The 22,006-nt window shown below is 43.5% G+C and overlaps 1 long non-coding RNA gene across 1 annotated transcript; it reads right to left on the bottom strand.

Annotated features, from left to right (window-relative positions):
• Window positions 1–8,623: 8,623 nt before the first annotated feature.
• Window positions 8,624–10,409, bottom strand: LOC125019434. Its single transcript, XR_007114064.1, has 3 exons — window positions 10,309–10,409; window positions 9,864–9,934; window positions 8,624–8,880 (listed from the first exon to the last, which is right to left on the bottom strand). It is a non-coding gene; the product is annotated as an uncharacterized LOC125019434 (long non-coding RNA).
• Window positions 10,410–22,006: the final 11,597 nt, after the last annotated feature.

Raw genomic sequence — 22,006 nt, forward strand, 5'->3', positions numbered from 1 at the left:
TTATTTCCAGAAAAAAAAAAAAGGTTGGAAACCTTATGATTAAGCTTTTTCCTGTTCTGGTCTGGTGGCACGTTTTTTAGCAGCATGTTAATGTTCCTGGTGTCCACATACTTTTGACCCCTTCTATTCTAACGGTATCATTTCTTTATCCCTTTACTTCTCCTGCCTTTGTCCTGACTGGAACTTCATTTCTCTGAATCTAAACCTCTCAATCCGCCCTCTTCTCTCCGTTTTGATCCGCTCGCTCCCTTTTCTCATTTCCTTTCTATTTTCCCCCCTCTCCGACTCCTTTCTCCCTCCTTTATTCTAAACTTTTCTCCCCTGTGCCACATCTCCCTCCCTCCCACGTCCTCCCTCTCCATCGCTCTGAAAGGAGGTCCGTTACACAATTGCATGGAGGCTATTGAGGTCTTGGGTGCACAAAGACTGTATTCAAACCTCTGTGCTATTTTTCAGGAACCAGGCTCGGCACAGTATTGCACTTACCATCTGCTGTGTGTGTGTGTGTTTACAGTATACGTACAGTGTGTGTGTGTTTGTGTGTGTGCGTGCAGTGTGTTTGTGTGTGTGTGTGTGTGTGTGTGCGTGGCCTCTCTCACCTGAACACAGATCCAATTCAAATCAGCAGCGAAACGAAATCCGCCGGGGTCGAAACTTTCAGAAACAATTGTGACGGGGGAATTGTTTGGCAATCGTGTGCACGGCTGCAAAATTGTGTACGGGGAGGGAGGGGTTGCAGTGCAATCTGTAAGTGATGCACACACACACACACACACACACACACACACACACACACACACAGTTTGTGCACACACTGTTAAACCCCGTGTATTTACATCTGCGAACCTCGATCCAGGGCAGATCTGGTTTCTAGCTGCAGACGCCTAAAAATTAAACATCTCCTCAAGCTGCGAGACCTCACAAATATAGCAAGCCTTTGCATCACACTCACGTGCACACGATCGCACACACGTGCACACACACACACACACATGCACGTACACACAATAGCAGCCATGTGGGTCTATTTGGGTCAGAGCTGAAATGAAAGTGTTGTCGCAGGCAGTTACACCAACGCAGATTCTCTCTAAATGTGTGTGTGTGTATATTTATTTATATATATACATAGAGAGGTGTGTGTGTGTGTGTGTGTGTGTTCACGCTCCTGTCAGTTCCACTCATGTTGTGGGTCGTCGTTTGGACGTGTGCGTCAGCGTTCGCTGTCATGTTTATTCTGGGCCGTATACCTTAACGTGCCCGTGTCGTATTAACCTATATTAACACACACAAACCACCTGACTCCTCCTCATCAAACGCCGCCGCCGCCGCCGCCGTTTGAGTCTGTCACATCTAACTAGGCGGCCGTGTTTTCCTTTACGTTCCCCGCGCGGCGCCGGGTCGCCGGAGCGAGACGCAGGAGTCCCAGGAGAACCGGAGGGAGGGAGGGAGGCGGATCCCGGCGCTGCAGTCATGTTATATAATGGGTTCTGCTTTAACCTCGGCAGCAGATGGGCGCGGTTTAACACAACAACACGAACACACACACAAACACACCCGCCGCTGCTTAAAGAGGAAATACATCCTCCAGTCTGCAGCTGCCACCGACGGATTATTCCTCTGATCACAAACACAAACTCAGACGCAACTTAAGGCCTGAAATGTGTTTTGGAAACATTTTAACATGTGACAGAGATCGAGGAGCTAAGGGACGGACATCACAGGCTCTAGTCCATCACACAACACACACACATACAACACACACACAACACACATACAACACACAACACACACACAACACACACACACACCATAAACAACATACAACAACACATCAAATACAACAAACATACATTAACACGTAAACATACAACAAACATACAACAACAACACAAACATACATCAAACATAACAAACACAACAACACACAACAAACATACATCAAACATACAACAACACACATACAACACACATACAACAAACATACAACACACATACAACAAACATACAACACACATACAACAAACATGCATCAAACATACAACAAACATACAACACACACACAACACACACACAACACACATACAATAAAACATACAACAAACATACAACAAACATACATCAAACATACGACAAACGTGCAACAAACGTACAACAAACACACAACAAACATGCAACAAACATAAAACACACATACAACAAACATACAACAAACACACAACAAACATAAAACACACATACATCAAACACACAACAAACATACATCAAACACACAACAAACATACATCAAACACACAACACACACACAACACACATACAACACACATACAATAAAACGTACATCAAACATACGACAAACGTGCAACAAACGTACAACAAACACGCAACAAACATAAAACACACACACAACAAACATACATCAAACACACAACAAACACACAACAAACATACATCAAACACACATCAAACACACAACAAACATACATCAAACACACAACAAACATACATCAAACATACATCAAACACACAACAAACATACATCAAACACACAACAAACATACATCAAACATACATCAAACGAACATACATCAAACACACAACAAACATACATCAAACACACAACAAACATACATCAAACACACAACAAACATACATCAAACATACATCAAACACACAACAAACATACATCAAACATACAACAAACATACAACAAACATACAACAAACATACATCAAACATACATCAAACATACATCAAACATACAACAAACATACAACAAACATACATCAAACATACAACAAACATACAACAAACATACAACAAACATACAACAAACATACAACAAACATACAACAAACATACATCAAACATACATCCCTGTGTAAACGGTTCAGGATCTTTTTTGTTCATCTGATTAATCCGTTCAGATCTGTCAGTTAACACCCATCCTGATCTGGTTTCTAGAGTCCAGATGTGAACACTGATCCGGTTTCTAGAGTCCAGATGTGACCTCATTCCTTTACATTAACTAAAATCTGTCCTCGGTGGGGAAAATTTAAGTCTTTGGGTTAGATTTGGAATTAAATATTAATTAGATTGAAAGGTCCTGTGTGTGTGTGTGAACGGTGAAAGCTCAGATGTTACATTCGGTTCTGAAAAGGTTCAGATCGTATTCACAGGACTAACGAAGTGAACCAGGGTTCGTTACGGACTCTGGTCGAGACCCAACAATGAACCGAGTCTGAGCTGGTCTCAGTTCACTGGTCTGGTTTATATTCACACCAGAGAAAACGTCAGTTTGAAGCGGATTAAACGAGCCTGGTGTGAACACGACCTTAAATTCTGAAGGCAAAACCTCCGACCTCCGAGTAGAAATGTAACGAACCATTAGAGTCACGTCCAAAAGCAGCAACACACAACAAAACAAACAAGAAGAAACGTCTGATTCAGTTCCTCCAGGTGCTGCTCTCACTTTTCTTTCAGACGCCTCCAGGAAACTTGATGATGTTAAAATCTTTGCACCCAAAACTTGATCCGAACCGAAACCCGAGTAGTTTGAAGGAGACACTTCTGCTCCGAACAAAGCAACGAACAAAAGGTGCCGGTCGGTTCAAACCGGCTTCACAAAGCGGAGAAACCACAAAGTCTCACAACTAAAACCGAAAAACTGCAGGAATGAGACTTTATACGACGCTGGGACCTGGACCCGTTCACAGCTTTGTCCTCAACGTTAACGAAAACGAATGATTTAAACCTCAGTCTTATATATTAAAACAGATTAAATAAACTCGTCTGTTATAGTCTGTGAATTAGATACATATGATAAAAACATTTGAATATAAAATGAAAGTACTAACATTTATAAAAATGAATAGTTTCTGATATTTTTGTTTATGTTCATAAATTAAAAAAGTCAATGATGCCAACAACTGTTCAGATAATGAAAATATTCATTAACCTGTGAACAATTTATGAATCATTTTTAATCTAAAACCTTCACAATTTAATGTTTAAATTGATTATTTGAGACAAAACGCAGAGTAAATCATTTAGAAAAGGAGTCGATAATGAAAATATGTTGCGGGAGGATAAATATTCTAATATAATCGTCTGGTGCATGTGTTTCTGTTTCTTGGTTCTTTTGTGCGACGGCAGAATAAAGCAGCTGGTGTGACAGCGTCCCGGTGATTTTACAGGACATAAGTTGCGCCATTGATCACCAACAGAGACAGACTGAAGTCACCGATGACTTCAGGTGCTTTTAAGAAACATAAAACGAGCCGCAGAGAATTGTTTTCAAAGAGCATCTGATCAGAGACGTTTAACCAAAATCCCCAAATATAGAGTCACAGCTGCAGCACGGGACAGATAATCCTGCAGAAACCTGGAAATCAGCGGGTTCAGCAGTAAATGTGTGTGTGTGTGTGTGTGTGTGTGTGTGTGTGTGTGTGTGTGTGTGTGTGTGTGTGTGTGTGTGTGTGTGTGTCTGTGTGTTGTGGTGTTTCTGACACTTTGTGCAGCGCCGCCCGTCACACGTCTCCTTTCAGATTCTCTGACAGATCAGGATGTAAAAACTGTGATTTCAGCCCAGTTACATCAACCCCCCCACGCTCCTCCACCTCCTCCCCTCCCTCCTCTCCTCCCACCCCTCCCCCCTTACCTCCCCACCTCCTCCACCCTTCCTCCTCCTCCTCCTCCTCCCCTCCCCCTCCCCACCTCTCTCCCTCCTCCTCCCTCCTCCTCCCTCTCCCCTCCCCTCCTCCCCACCCCTCCTCCACCTCCTCCACCTCTCCTCCCCCTCCTCCCCTCCTCCCCCTCCTCCCCCTTTCTCCCTCCACCCTCCTCCCCCTCCTCCACCTCCTCTCCCCTCCCTCCTCCTCCTCCTCCACGCTCCTCCTCCTCCCTCCTCCTCCTCACTCCTCCACCCTCACCCACGCTCCTCCACCCTCATCCACCCTCCTCCTCCTCCTCCCTCCTCCTCCTCCTCCTCCACCCTCCTCCTCGTTCCTCCTCCCTCCTCGTTCCTCCTCCCTCCTCCTCGCTCCCCCACCCTCCTCCGCCCTCCTCCGCCACGGTCCTCCACGGTCCTCCACCCTCCTCCACGCTCCTCCGCCCTCCTCCGCCACACTCCTCTGCCCTCCTCTGCCCTCCTCCTCCCTCCTCTGCCCTCCTCCTCCCTCCTCCTCCCTCCTCCGCGCTCCTCCACCGTAGTCCTCGTTCCTCCTCTCCTCCTCTCCCACCTCCTCCACTCCTCCCCCTCCCTCCACCCTCCTCCTCCACCCACCCCTCACCGGCTCCCGCACAAGTCTCCCTACCACTGCTCTTCCTCCCCTACCCCTCCACCTTGCCTCACTCCTAACCTCTCCATTACCTCCTCACCTACCTACCGCCTCCTACGAAGTCCTCGTTCTACCTCTTCCTCTCCTCCCCCTCTCCTCCTCCACCTCCTCCATCCTCCTCCATCCTACTCCTACATCCGCGCATCCTCCACCGAAAAATCTGTTCCTCCTCTTCCTCCACTCCCCTCCACTCCCTCCACTCCCTCCCTCCCTCCTCCTCCCTTCCTCCGCAGCTCCTCCACCGATGCTCATCTTTACTCCTCCATCTTACCTCCTATCACTCCTCCTCCTCCCTCACACCTCACCACGCATCCTCCCCCCTCCTACCTCCTCCGCGTCTCCTCCTCACCTATCCTCGTCACCCTCCTCCTCCTCCTCCACCTCCTCCTCCTCCTCCACGCTCCTCCACCTCCTCCTCCACCCTCCCTCCTCCTCCACCCTCACCCACGCTCCTCCACCCTCCTCCACCTCCTCCTCCTCCCTCCTCCTCCTCCTCCTCCTCCTCACTCCTCCTCCTCCACCCTCCTCCTCCTCATCCTCCACCCTCCTCTTCCTCCTCCCTCCTCCTCCTCCTCCTCCACGCTCCTCCTCCTCCCTCCTCCTCCTCACTCCTCCACCCTCCCTCCCACCTCCCACCTCCTCCACCTCCTCCCTCCTCCTCCCTCCTCCTCCTCCTCACCTCCTCCACCCTCCTCCCGTCCTCCTCTCCTCTCACCTCCTCCTCCCACCTCCTCCCCTCCCTCCCTCCTCCTCCTCCTCCTCACCCCCTCCTCCCCCCCTCCTCCTCCATCTCCTCCCCTCCTCACCCTCCTCCCACTCCTCCTCCTCGCTCCTCCTCCCCTCCTCCCCACCTCCTCCTCCCTCCTCCTCCCTCCTCCTCCCTCCTCCTCCCTCCTCCTCCCTCCTCCTCCCTCCTCCCCCCTCCTCCCCCCTCACTCCTCCTCCCCTCCTCGCTCCTCCTCCTCCTCATCCCTCCTCCTCCCCCTCCTCCTCCCTCCACCCTCCCCTCCCTCCTCCTCCCTCCCCTCCTCCCTCCCTCCTCACGTTCCTCCTCCCCTCCTACCCCCTCCTCCTCTCCCTCCTCCTCCTCCTTCCTCCTCCTCCTCCTCCCTCCTCCCCCTTCCTCTCCTCCTCCACCCTCCCCCTCCTCCTCCTCCACCCTCCCCCTCCTCCTCCTCCTCCTCCCTCCTCCGCGCTCCTCCACCGTAGTCCTCGTTCCTCCTCTTCCTCCTCCTCCCCCTCCTCCTCCTCCACCCTCCCCCTCCTCCTCCTCCTCCTCCCTCCTCCACGCTCCTCCTCCTCCTCCTCCTCCGCTCCTCTCCTCCACCCTACCCTCCTCCTCCTCCTCCTCCTCCTCCCCTCCTCCCATCCCTCCTCCTCCCTCCTCCACGCTCCTCCACGCTCCTCCCCTCCTCCCTCCTCCCTCCTCCACACTCCTCCACACTCCTCCACCCTCCTCCTCCTCCTCCTCCTCCTCCACCTGGGGAGGAGCAGTGGGAGCTGCAGGAGGAGGTCAGATGATGCTTTCCTCTACTAGTGTGGAGACCAGACACAGACGCCTCCTCCTGTTCCTGAAAAGCTGCCGTAAAGACTCTGATCGGGTCAAACTTCCCGTCTCACAATTTGTCGTCGATTTGATGCACTTTTTTTTCTCACTTTGACGAAGACACAACAACACGATTTCATCGCTGATCACTCGTAATCTCCTCAGTTTGTCGGAGACGTTGTTTATTTGAAGTGAACAGGAGCAAACTGGCAGATTTAATCCTTCACGTTCACAAACAGCATGAGAACGAAGGAGCAATCGTCTTCTGTTCATTTAGATTCAAATCCATGTTTCATTCAGTGAAACACTTAATATTTCTTTCTATTTAACACTGTGCACCATTAAAAATACACCACACGAATCACTAGAAGTAGAAGAAACGCACTGATTCTGTTTCCTGTCGTTTCTCAGCAGGTTCATGGTGACGATCACGATATTTATAAGATAAAATAATCTTGATCTGATCCACACGGGGAAAAACAGAAAGTACACGTCTCAGTGGACGATACATTTATCTGCCAACGTCTTCAATCTGACTTCATTCTAAATATTTTAATGACCAAAGATTCTCTAGTTATTTTATTTTATTTCTTCAAATGTACTTTTATGTTTTTAGGTTTTAGGGGCGAGTATTGGAAAGGACACGACGCGTATCATGATATATTATTGTGATATATTGCAGTAGTTATATAGTATTTCTACGTAGTTCACTGAGAAACTCTAAACGCAGCTTAAAATACACGTTGTATATTTGTACATCAGAGATAATTCATGAGACAAACTGAGTCAAATAACAATATTAATCTAAATGATCCATTTCTAATTTATTGGATCTTCGACTGACTTTTCTTTTTTAAATAGAAATATTAAGACATTTAAAATCAATACTGCATAGGAAGAAAAAGTACCGCGATATTTTGCCATATCGATATTTTTACCTCATCAAACATAAAATTCCTAAAAACAGGAAGAACTGCAGCTAATGCTAACACGCTAACAGGATTCATCAAACTACACATTAACTACAACAACAACTCATTATTCTCCATCATCAGATTAAACCTCATCATCCTGATCTGACCTGAAACTCAACTTAAAACGAGACGACAACACAAACGGCTGTAAAACGAGACGTATGAATAAATGAAACAGAGACAAAGACTAGTTCAGCTTCTCAGACGCTTCCTCTTTAAAGTCATCGTGACCAGAAACATCAGGTGAAGAGAACGAGCTGCTTCACATTTTCAGTTCAAGTGGTTTTATTTCAAACCAAACAGACACAAAGACACAACCAGGACATCACAACACAAACAACACACACCTAACGAGACGAGGATGGAAGAAGCAGAGCTCATCTAATACACAACCAACACAACACACACACACACACACACACAAACACACACACACACACAAACCTTTATCAAGCTTCAGCTTCTTATACTTATATCTATGAAACTCTGTCCACTTTATTAGGTAAAGTCATTCTAATAAATAATGTGGAGCTGATGCAGAAACAGATTCACCTGGTTTCTGTTATTTACCTGGTTTCTGTTATTTACCTGGTTTCTGTTATTTACCAGGTCAAGAGTCTCTCTGAGTTTTTAGAAACTGAACCCGAAGCTTCAGCTCAGATTTAGTGGAGGAGTGTTTATATCCAACCATTAATATTTACAACTTAACGTTTAATTCGTGCATCATGCAGGATTATTATTTTCCTCCACTTCTCTGCGTCTGATCGGAACATTTCTCGTTTCCGTGAAGGAGCGTTTGATGGAAGCGGCAGAGAAACGTGGGCAGCTGTGTTTTTGGATGTTGCTTTGGTGATTTAAGCAGTAAAAGTAATGAACAGATACCTGGGACACATGGACGGATCAGAGCCGCACCCATGTAAAATAAAAGGCCGGTTAGTACTGACCACAGAAGCTCAGCGGCGTCGGCAGGATTAACGGCGGCTGCAGCATCAGCAGCTGCTCCTCACCAGCGTCCGTTCGATCCCTGACGTGGGACAAAACCTTATTACTGCGGAGGATTATTTAATGTGCGAGAGCTCTAATAGAAACATTAAAGGAAACTCATTAAACGTGTTACTACGAGCTCCACGCACACGTAACATTAAAGAGACTTAATCACAAGTCGCCGCTCGGCTTTAAATCTCTGCCATGTTCTTTATGAAGAAATGAGTGTTTGATGGCGGATTCAAAGACACGTATATTATCGCTCTTACACTTTCCCAGAAGGTGACAGCTGATCAAAATACTGGAAACACAAAGAGTGGCTGCTACACTGCGAACGAATCACAAAAAACATCTTCACTAACAAACAGGCGCAGCGATCGATGTGCAGCCGAGTCTTTATCGCAGCTTTGATCCACGTTTGCATCCTCAGACAAAACCTGATCAATACTGTATTAGAGCTGAATCAGGTGAGCGGCTGGTGGAGTTTAACAAGCACACGAAGAGTCCGCAGAAAGACAAAGAGCCCGCAGAGCTGCACAAAAAACAAAGAAATGAAATAAAAATGTGCGATTGCTTTTATTGTTCTGGAGCAAAGACCGGCCTTGACTGACAAACACAGAAACACAGTCTCTGCTCTGATTTGACTGCACATAATAATCCATCCAGGCAGGTGGAGGCACAAGCTCCAGACAAAGGGAGAAAGAGGAATATCATCAAGTTTACAGCCTCATACTGACGAATGTTTGTGTCATTAGCACAAATACTCAGATTCATCAACAAATCTCTTTGCAGCCAGATTGGAATCAGTAAATGTTCTCATTTTATTAAAAAAGAAAAAAAAATACTGGAGATGTAAATTAATATCGTTCTTATGGAAAAAATATAATTCCTGCTGTCAGATTTAACCAAACAAAGTATAATAAATCACCTACTGCGGGATTTCATTTTGTTGATGAGGTGAATTAACTACATGTCAACTTTAATCATATTTTACCACTTAAACAAGTATTAAACATGACGTACCTCCTCCTGAATGTGCCTCTAGAATCCACAGAGTATTTCCTGGCCGTCTGGACCGAAACTCAGTCCGTCCACTGAAAGATAAATGAGATTTTTAACATGTTTCCAAAGCTTCCACTCTGCGTTTCCCAGTAAATTACAAACCAATGAGCGCCGCCATCTTTGTTTTTAATGCGGCGAAACTCAGAAAACGATCAACGCTTTTTTTTTAAAATAAATATAAATATATGCCAGAAAGAAAAAGAGAGTCAGAGAGTCTTTGTTAAATTCCGAGAAATATCCCAAAATAATAATAAATAATTCTAAAAACACACTTCCGGGTGTGTCACACGTCAGCCGTTAGTTAGCTCGCTGCGTAGCCACCGTTAGCGCTTTTTCGGTTTAAGCTTAAACAGGTTTCTAACTGTCACAAAATAGTAAAGGTTAAGTTTACTTAATTCAAACTTACCTGTGCGGATGTATGAAATCCGACCTGTAATGACTTTAATTACTCTTTATTATTCCCGGAAATAGGACCAGAGCTACAAATAAATCAGCAAGTTTTTCCTCTGTCGTCATCAGTGCTGCCGCTGCTGGTCGGAGGCTGCATTACAACATTAATATTTTATTATTTATTCTTATTATTATAATTATTTATTATTATTACTACTACTATTATTATTGTCATTAACAACAGCAACAAAAATAACAAGAAAGAAAGAGAAGAAGAAGGCAGAGATTTTGATCATCTTTGGACACAAGGTTTGACCCATTAGAAGATCAAAGAGCTTTAAAATATAAAACTATTAGTATTACTACTACTACTACTACTACTACTACTACTACTACTACTACTGCTACTGCTACTACATGACTCTGAGGATTATAGAAAGAGTTTAGTTAATGGAATGGAGGAGGAGATGAGGTGTAAAGGACACATTTTACGTTTCACAGAAACTTGGTTTTTCTTCTTTTCTTCCTTCTTCCTCCTCTTCCATGGTCTTCTTCTCCTCTCCTTCTTCTTTGCCTGGTCCCTTTTCTCCTCCACTTCCTCCTCCTCCTCTTCTTCTTCTACCTCCATTTAACCAGAGAGCCTCCAGACATGCGAGCGCGTGTCTTGTCATCCTGAGAGAATCGTCATATGTTTGATTAGCACTTGATGATTTATTTCATCTCGTCTCTCTGCTGTTGATGATGGAGCAGGATTCAGCCTCTGTCGCTCCACATCTGTTCATCACCCAGAGATGTGAATGGGATTCAAACCTGCAGCCTTCCTGCTGTCAGCTGACTGAGCAGCTGCTTCCCTGGCAGCTTTTCACTCTTTCAAACAGCCTTTTAGAGGCAGAGCTGTGACTTGATCTCATCACCTCTAAACCTGTCTGCTCCTCTGATTGAGTCATTGAGTCGCGGTGAACGAGAGCTTTTTCAAGTTTTTCCTTTAGACGCCGGCTGTTGATTGTCAGAAGCAAAAAGCAGCGTTTCACATGAAAACAAACGACGTCTCTGCAGCTGCTGAGCTAATGCTCTGCATAGGCTCACGCTCGTCTCTTAAAGCTTTTCACTGTTTCCACTCGCGCAGCCTTCGAAAACACACTCGCAAATTAGGAACCTGAAAGGAAACTTGAACCTATGACCCTGAGTTCTTCATCCGAGCTCTCGGCCCATTCATCCACCGAGTCTAATTATTTCTGAGTGTCGTCTCTGATATATGGATTTTTTTTACTATTTGGATGCTCGCACTTAAAACACAATCACACGTTTATCATCAGCGTACGAAGAGAATGATTCAGCCTCCTCACAAATGGTTGAATTATTTTTTTTCTTCCGTGCGTGACGAGCTGATCCTGATCCTGATCCTGAACCTGAACCTGAACCTGATCCTGATCCTTAACCTGATCCTAAACCTGATCCTGATCCTGATCCTGATCCTGCTCCTGCTCCTGATCCTGATCCTGATCCTGCTCCTGATCCTGATCCTGAACCTGATCCTGATCCTTAACCTTAACCTGATCCTGATCCTGATCCTGAACCTGAACCTGAACCTGATCCTGATCCTGATTCTGATTCTGATCCTGATCCTGCTCCTGATCCTGATCCTGAACCTGATCCTGATCCTTAACCTTAACCTGATCCTGATCCTGATCCTGATCCTGAACCTGAACCTGATCCTGATCCTGATTCTGATTCTGATTCTGATTCTGAACCTGATCCTGATCCTGATCCTGATCCTGAACCTGAACCTGATCCTGATCCTGATCCTGATCCTGAACCTGAACCTGAACCTGAACCTGATCCTGATCCTGATCCTGAACCTGATCCTGATCCTGATCCTGATCCTGATCCTGAACCTGATCCTGATCCTGATCCTGATCCTGATCCTGATCCTGCTCCTGCTCCTGATCCTGATCCTGATCCTGCTCCTGATCCTGATCCTGAACCTGATCCTGATCCTTAACCTTAACCTGATCCTGATCCTGATCCTGAACCTGAACCTGAACCTGATCCTGATCCTGATTCTGATTCTGATCCTGATCCTGCTCCTGATCCTGATCCTGAACCTGATCCTGATCCTTAACCTTAACCTGATCCTGATCCTGATCCTGATCCTGAACCTGAACCTGATCCTGATCCTGATTCTGATTCTGATTCTGATTCTGATTCTGATCCTGATCCTGATCCTGATCCTGAACCTGAACCTGAACCTGATCCTGAACCTGATCGGCTTCAGAGACGAGACTCGACCCCGTGTCACAAACACAGGACAAACTGAGGCGACGAGCAAAGAGGTAAAAACTGTTTCCTGACAATTAATGAAAAGAACTTAAGCCTTCGAGTTTTTGCTCCATTAGATTATTGTTGGTTCTTTCCATGAAATAAAAAATCTCCACTGATGGATTGTGCACATAAACCATGGAGATGTTTTATTGTGAAGGACGTGGGGCAGAATTTAAAAGAAAAAGAAAAGGGCGCGTGAGGAGGAGCTCAGGGTGGATGGTTGCACATTTTCACTCTGCAAAGGTATTTTTATCCTTTTCTCTTTTAAATTAGTTTGATTTTCTAACTTGCCTCAAGTTTTTACTCCTCTTGGTTTTTACTCTGCTTTTACTTTGTTCTTATTCGGTTTTAAATTCTGCAGCAGCTTCACTGCTTTCACAGTTTTCATTTGTTCCTATTGTTGTGTCGTTTACTGTGTAGTTATTGGCTCATGTGTCTGGTTTTGGTTGTGATGGATGTAAAACTGATGGTTTGACCACAAATATACATCACAGGATTTTATTTATTTCTCGCATGATCAGGTGTTCACAACATTTTCTACTGGTTGAGAGGAATTAATGCAGTAAATTAACTAAGGACAGAATATTTTACTGTGATGATGAGTGAATATTGAAGAATAATCCCACACTAGCAGTAAAACAGGTTTACTGATTAAATAAATGAATGAAATGTTACCAGGATGAAATGAAGAAACAGGGACAAGTACGGTTTCACTTATTTTAACATATTTACTCATATTTAAACATGTTTAAACTGTTTTTCTGTGACGTCAGTAGCAACGCGACCAGTTACCGTAATAACTGTAGTCTGCGTGCAACATTTTTTTTTCAAATTCATAAAAAGCTAAAATTGGGGACATCTTTAGCCGAGGGACAGCGTCCAAAACAGGGACTGTCTCCAGAAGTCGGGGACGTCTGGTCTCCCTAAAAAAACTAAACAAACAACCGACACGGCGCCTTCAAGTCTCCTCGTTCTGCTACGTGAGCTACATTAAAAATCTCACGGTGCATTAAAAAATCATATCATAACAGAAAAAATACAGATGAACCGCTCAGTCCCACATGATGCTTCGCTTCAAATTGCAGATAAAGGACCTGAACCTGAACCTGGACGTGTTAGCGCTTCCTGTTCCTGTCTAATAAACCTCAGGTGCATGAAAAACCAACACCTGCACAAAAACATCAACAATGACCCCAATTACAATCAACGTATTTTATGCTGGAAACTTAAGAAATGGTTTTAATTTGGGTTAAAGATGATGATTTAACAAAGGAATCATTTCTCAGTAGTCACAGTCCTGCAGCTGATAGAAATCAGAGGCTGCTGGGGTCGAATGTTTGGGGTCAGTTTTGACCTCATGTATGGAAAAGAGTGGCACTGGTACAAAAAGTGGAATTAGATACAAACCCAAATGGCCTCATGTCAAAGAACAAAGGAAGATTTAATGATAACATTTTAAAATTACAAAGATATTGTAAAAGAAACAACAGCTGTTTTTTTTAAGGGGATTCATGCATCTAAGGGTTAAGATGAGATCAAATGTAGTTGTTAGGTGAGTTTTACTTTGAAGGTTTCACAAGACGAACGTCTCGAAATTTGTGACACTCGACAAACACGCAGGAAATAAAAGATGGAAATAAAAGATGGAAATAAAAGATGGAGGCTGAACATCACAGGGAACAGAAACTTCCTCCACACCTGCAGCCGGCGACGCAACAGGAGGAAAATAGGCCGCCACCGTCCCAGAAACACAACAAGACTGATGCTTCTCCTGGAACCACTTCGTCTACCAGCGCTCGGCTGAAGGTTTCCTCCCCCAGGAGAACCCAGCAGAGTCTGCAGCGTTTCACCGTCCGAGATCGTGTTAATAACTCAGCTAACTATGTGCAGCCTTTCTAATGGAAACTTCACCCGTATGTTTGAGATATTCTCAGACAAACAGAAAAGCGAGCTGAGATTAATTTAATCTCGTATTTCAGGATTCTTTGGCCACGTATCTGAAACCACAAGCACACACTCACAGCCTCAAACAGGACGACTTTACATGACACAAACCCTGGTTCGGGTCATTTCGGGTTGTGTTTTCCTTTCGTGGATCTGTTTTATTATTTTTTTTTATCACTAAAATCCAGCATCTGTTCGACATCAGAAACACGACGCCGGAGCTGAACTGACCCAGAGGACATGTGGGGTCACAGTTTGCGGTTTGGAAAATCATCTTGGCTAACAAAGAACATACAGTGTGACGCATACAATATGTAATTGTATCAGGTCTGTGTGTGTGTGTGTGTGTTTTATGTGAGTTTTGCGTGACCTCTCCGCTGTCGTCACAACTCCTCAGATTTCCCAGAGGCCTCGTGGGTCTGAAGCCCATCTTTGTTCCAGAGGGTTCTGTTCTCCGTAGAACCAACCTCCACCTCTTTCTCCTCCTCCTCCTCCTCCTCCTCCTCCTCCTCCTCCTCCTCCTCCTCCTCCTCCACCTCCTCCTCCTCCACCTCCTCCTCCTCCTCCTCCTCCTCCTCCTCAAACAGACGAAGTCGCCGTCGTGTCGCCTGCTCTCGCGTCGTCGCCGTGTGAGGTGATAATTTGTTGTGTGTTTAATGCAGCGCGGCTCGTTTCAGGTGTTAGCTCAGATTAAATGTTGACGTCTTGCGATCGCGCTGCTCGTACTTGGTTTAAGATGCAGCCACTTCACCGAAGAATGAATTTGTGATGCAATTAAAAAGGGAAATGAGTTCCCTCTGCTCTCGGATTGTTTGTTCCAGCGACGAGTGAGACGAGAGTTTTCTCTAAAAATCCACATTATGAGTCAAAGCGGCAACAAAGGAGACGACACATCTGCAGCGGCTGAAACGCGACGCGAGCGGCTGCAAAATAAAACGATACCAACAGAAAAACATTATTCACTAAATATTTATTTCTTTTCCAGTGACGCTGCAACATTTTACGTTTTATCTTGAATTATTTCACTTCTTTATTCAAAGTGTTTCCGTCCCTCGTCATTTATATTTATCTATTTATTATTATTATTATTATTATTATACACGTTATATTTATCTATTTTGTTGTTGTTATATATTAATCTGTTTTATTCACATTATATTTATATTTATCTATTTTATTCGTGCAGTTTCTTATAAACTATCCTCTGTGCAGCTAAAGGTTGGAACAACTTAAGATTCTGATGTCGCTGTTTCCTGTCTTGATGCTATGCTATGCTATGCTATGCTATGCTATGCTATGCTATGCTAAGCTATGCTATGCTATGCTAAGCTAAGCAGCTGCTGACATGTTTGTGGTCTCTTCATATCTCTGTGGTGGTTCAGGTCAGATTTCTCCTCCTCCTCCATCTTCTCCTCCTCCTTCATGTCATTAGTTTTTCTTCCTCCATGTTTCTGTTCCTCTACCTGATGTTCATTCGTTCATTCGTTTATTCATTAATTTATTCATTCGTTCATCCATTCATTTATTAGGAGACGATTAGTCAAGGTTACCATGGTTACCACCTTTTACTCCTCACTCAACCCGACATTTACTCCCACTCCACTATTTAATCTCATTAGTGGACGTGAAGACGTGAGGACGTGAGAGGAGTCGTCCTGGTCTCTGTCCTCATGCGTCTCCTCCTCCTCGTCCTGGTCTCTGTCCTCATGCGTCTCCTCCTCCTCGTCCTGGTCTCTGTCCTCATGCGTCTCCTCCTCCTCGTCCTGGTCTCTGTCCTCATGCGTCTCCTCCTCCTCGTTGATAATGAGTCCCGCGGTCTTTATTTCTCCCGTTGATAATGAGCGGTGTTAATTTCGGAGCACGCTGGCTCACATCACATCAGAACCTATGCCTCAGGCTCCTGGAAGCAGCAGGACAACGGCTCCATTCAATGAGGACACGGCGTCCTCACACTGCCTCTGACATTTAGCTCCTCCTCCTCCTCCTCCTCCTCCTCCTCCTCCTCCTCCCGTAGCGTCGGATCTGGGCTGATGAAGGTCGATGGAGGTCAGATGTGAGGCCGTGATTCTGCATCCAGACGCCTCCTCCACGTCTCAGAGAAAGATCCAGAACGAACCTTCTCCTCATTAACTAACGGCCCCACAGGAGGAGGCCTGGGAGGAGGAGGAGAAGGAGGAGGAGGAGGAGGAGGAGGAGGAGGAGAAAGAGGAGGAGGAGGAAGAGGAGGAGGCCTGGGAGGAGGAAGAGGAAGAGGACAAGGAGGATAAGGAGGAGGAGGAGGAGGAGAAGCGAGAGGAGTAGGAAGAAGGAGGAAGAGGAGGAAGAGGACGAAGAGGAGGGGACCTGAGGTCAGAAGAAACAAAGACCTGAAGGAGAAAAGAGGAGGTGCGTTTTATAAACAGAGTTAAATTGAAACATTAAAGATTCTTCTTCTTCTTGGATAAAAACCTGAAACTGAAGTTGAGCAGTTCCACTATCGTCCACTAGAGGTCTGGAGTCACGTTAAACACATGGTCTGATGTCGCCTCCTTCCTTTATCCAGAGGAGAACAGCGTCGCTGGTGATAAGAAGGAGGAGACATTCAACGAAAGGTCGAACTAATGAGAAGCAGCTGGAACCAAACTGAGGACGGAACCGTTTCCTGATCCACATCTGAACCTTTACCCATAACTCAGAGGATGGTTTTAACCGTCTGAGGAGGTTCATCAATCAGCCATCAATCAGCCATCAATCAGCCATCAATCAGTCATCAATCAGTCATCAATCAGTCATCAATCAATTATCAATCAGTCATCAATCAGTCATCAATCAGCCATCAATCAGTCATCAATCAGTCATCAATCAGCCATCGATCAGTCATGAATCAATTATCAATCAGCCATCAATCAGTCATCAATCAGCCATCAATCAATTATCAATCAGTCATCAATCAATCAACCATCAATCAATCAACCATCAATCAATTATCAATCAATCAACCATCAATCAATCAACCATCAATCAATTATCAATCAATCCACCATCAATCAATCAACCATCAATCAATTATCAATTAACCAGTCATCAACCAGTCATCAATTAATCATCAATCAACCAGTCATCAATTAATGATCAATCAATCAGTCATCAATTAATTATCAATCAACCAGTCATCAATCAATTATCAATCAACCAGTCATCAATTAATTATCAATCAACCAGTCATCAATCAATTATCATCAATCAGTCATCAACCAGTCATCAATCAATCAATCCTTAGATCCTGGTTTATATCCAGTAAGTGTTGAACCTCCTGAGAGCAAAAAGAGAATAAAACATTCAGCGTCATCTTTGAACACAGATTATTTCACTGTTTCCAATGTGAAACAGTGAAATAATCACTGATCATCGCTCGGTAACAACATTAAGTGTCTGCTTGACTATTTCGCCTGCGTTCCAGCTGATGAATGCTAGCAACATAAAATCTACTCTGATTACGTCGGGGTTTGTATTTACTTTGTATTTACTTACTTTTAATAGTTTGTTTTCACCCGAATGGGGGCGTGGCCTATTTGTTACTCTCATCTGTCCACAACCTGTCACTCAAAGCGGGAACGCCCTTAATTATGCGGAATTTAAAACCTTAATGAAAAATAAACGAATGAGTTAGAATTTAAATTCCCCCTCAGTAAAGTTGAACCAGGCTGTAAATATGTTTATTAACGTAAAGTTGGTCTTTTTAACACGGGGCTCTATGGAGCCTCTAGTGGCCACTCGATGAACTGCAGCTTATTGTCTTACATGGTGGATTGGATTTAGATTCTTCTTCTTCTTCTTCTTCTTCTTCTTCTTCTTCTTCTTCTTCTTCTTCTTTTGTTTTATGGTGTTTTAGGTGCATTAGCGCCACCTTCTGGACGTAAAGATTCGATTAGCATGAAGACTGATGATGTCAACGAGTGTTTTAAGCTCCAGAAAATGTCTGGTGGCTCCTGTGACCATTGTTTTGTGCCACTGAGCTTCTGCTGTTTCCAGAGTTCATGGGCGGCGGCTGCAGAGAACATGAACATGAAGGACGGGATCTTCATGACCAAACACAGAAAGGTGCAGACACAAGAGTGAGAAAATACACGATGGCTGCTGGAAGCTGTAATTATTATATATAAGCTATAATTATTTAACAAAGAAATGCCTGAAATATTTCAGTTTGCGTGTAACGGATCTATTATTAGATATTTAATTAAGGAAATGAATGAACTTTTGACCGAGCTGCACCTGCAGTGATACAATCAGAACATTTAAAGACTGAAACGAACAAAATAAAAATAAAATTATCACCTACAGTCATTTACCTGCATTTACTATGTTACTGGTGACACATCACAGCTGATTCTAGTAGTAAACACTGTAATGTGAACACACTGTCACCGTGACGATGACATTAATTAATCAATCAAATATAAATTCACACAAGAGGAGACGTCTTGAATTGATTCACCTCCTCTGTTGAAACATCTTCTCAAAAGTCCTTTTTTTTAAAACTCATTTTGGACTTTTTTGAATTTGCTCTCAGCTCCTGAAGATGTTGAACAAACTCAGATCCGGTTCAGCCTGTTATTATCTACTTACAGCTAATTATCAAACCAAACAAATGCTGAAGTTTCCAACGAAGCGAGACGCCCCGAGGCTGCAGCAGGAAGTCAGAGCATCGATCAAAGCGTTGACGGCGTCTGACAGGTTCCTGAACTAAACACAGACACGTTCACCTCCATCACCTGACGGAAAGAAAACACAGACGATCACACTGATTCACACACCGACAACAACACACGTTCAAACAGTCGGTCAAATTTTTCCCCTTTCAGCTCAAAAATGTTTTCAACCAATTTAAAGAAACAATAAAAACAAAAACCTTCAGAACTGAAGTTTATTTATCAGACCCTCAACATTCAGCAGAGTTTTAATTAAAAACGACTTTTGTTCTTTGGACTCTGATGATTTTTAAAATGTTTGAACCTGATGAAGCTGTGACACAGAAAAAAAAGATTCATTTAAGAGCAAGAAACTTCCCGTTAAATGTTTAATTAATGAGCTGAATAAGTTTTAAACCTGTTAAACGTTGTGAAGACGACGCGGAGCAGGAAGTTCAGGAAACAGAGAAGAACAGATTCACACAGTGAAACTTCAATAAGTAATAAATAAAACAGAACTGATTCACCACAGGAGTCCAGGAGGAGGTGCACTGTGGACACCTCCTCCTGGGGAGGAGACGCCTGTTCTCCACCGTGGGCGGAGCTAAACAGGAAGAACCTGGTGGATCTGAACAAGGTTCTAACAGAACTTTTAGAGCAGGAACCATCAGCTGATCAACAGAGAGAACGGGTTAAAGGATGGAGGAGACGCTCCTCACGGAGTCCTTCCTCCACCTCCTCCTCCTCCTCCACCTCCACCTCCTCCACCTCCTCCACCTCCTCCACCTCCTCCTCCTCCTCCTCACTGGGCTGGTTCATAGAAGAACCAGTTTCTCCCAAACTGTGTCTTCTTCAGGAGCGTCTACGTCCTAAAACGGATCAGAGACGCATTTAAAACCAGGTTCATTTATTTAAAACCAGGTTCATTTATTTAAAACCAGCCTGATTAGTTTCCTGTTGTGTTCGTCGGTCGTGGTCTGAGACCAGGACTGGAACCAGGTCTGAAACCAGGTCTGAAACCAGGTCTGAGACCAGGACTGGAACCAGGTCTGAGACCAGGTCTGAGACCAGGACTGGAACCAGGTCTGTGGATGAAAACACTTTGATCTGTCACTGAATCAAACCATGAACGTAAAAACATTCCTCAGCTCAGCTTCTTTCCTCTGGTTTCACTTTTAATTTGGTTTCAGGTTGATTAAATTACGTCTCGAGGAGAAACAACGACGATTTAGAGTCAAAGGTACCGGAGGAGGAAGGATCCTCCAGGGGTCCGACTACAGGAGGAGGAGGAGGAGGAGGTGTGGTTCTTTTAAGTTCTTCTCCTTCTTTGTTCTGACAACGGTTTTAAATTTATAAAAAGCTGCGTTCAGTGACACCGTGAACGTCTGAGCTTTGTTTCCTGGTTCCAGGTGAAATAAAAGGAGCTGTCACTCGTCTCCTCTCGTTTTTTATTTCTTTTATTTTATCGTCTTCTCCAGCGTTAATTAACTAAAATAGATTCTTCTTTGTCACTTTTACATCTCAGTTTGGATCTTGTTGTTTTAAAAAAGAGAACATAACTTTGACGAGTCCTTCATTATTTATTGGTTTTCATTCTTTACTTTTATTATTTGAATGTTTTCTGTATAAAACATGTTAATAAGTTCAGTTATTTTTTGTTTCCTGATCAATAATCAAACACTTTTAATTTACTGTCACAAAAAAATGAAAATAATCAACTAATGACATTTTACATTTTTTTTTCTTGGCATCTTTGCTTAAAAATTGTTATTATTATTATTATTATCATTATTTTATTATTATTATTATTATTATTATTATGACATGATTGCCATAAGGAGGAAGAAGAATCATAGTAGATTATCTTTTAATAAATGTAGTTTCCGGTAAATAAATACATAGATACATTTACATTTATACTGTTTGTATTTTATGACTATGTTAACGTTTTTTTTTTTTAGTTATTTGTTGATTATTATATTTTATCTGTTGTGTGTTTTAGTGATATTGCACAGTTTTAATTTAGGAAGACGAGTTTCGAGTCTCCTCTGGTTTGAGAAGTGACACAATAAAAACACTGGATTGTGTCTCAGTGCGTTGGACTGAAAACATGTAGCAGGTCCCGACTTTAATCTCCATCCGTCTGAGACACGTTGAACGTTTTGTGCTTTGATGATTGATGGATGATAATTAAGGTGAGAAACAGCAGCAAAAACAAATATATGAGAAAAGTCAAAGAGAAGATGAAGGAGACGAAGGAGACGATCAGTGGATGAAAACATTTAAATTTAATGTGATGTTGTGATATTATTCATGCTGATGTGATTATATTAGATGTTTTAAAGGATTTGATAAATCTGGTTTTAGTTCATCGTAGTTTCCAAAAAAATAAACATGATTTTACAAAGTAAAACTTTAAACCACGTCAGCGTCACTGACACAAACCAAACCACATTTATTCCTCAGGACGTTCTGCAGGTATTTACAGAGGACGTCATCATATCTCATCAGAGCTGATTTATACAACATTTCACTAAAAAAAAACAGTATTTTGTGATTAATGGAGCGATAAAGAGAGAGATTCAACCTTCCCTTGGAAATCTAACACGTTAACAACATGAAACAAGAATTTTGAACCTCACTTTGGTCGTTATTCAGATTTCTGTCCTGGAATTATATGCAAATCAGCGCATAATTAAGTAGATAACACCTCATTTGCATATTTAAATATAAATTCAAATTTGACCCTGTTCACCTGAAGTGTCTGTTTCTGGAGAAGAC

This window comes from Mugil cephalus, chromosome 14 (genome assembly GCF_022458985.1).
Source record: "Mugil cephalus isolate CIBA_MC_2020 chromosome 14, CIBA_Mcephalus_1.1, whole genome shotgun sequence".
Classification (NCBI taxonomy): domain Eukaryota; kingdom Metazoa; phylum Chordata; class Actinopteri; order Mugiliformes; family Mugilidae; genus Mugil; species Mugil cephalus.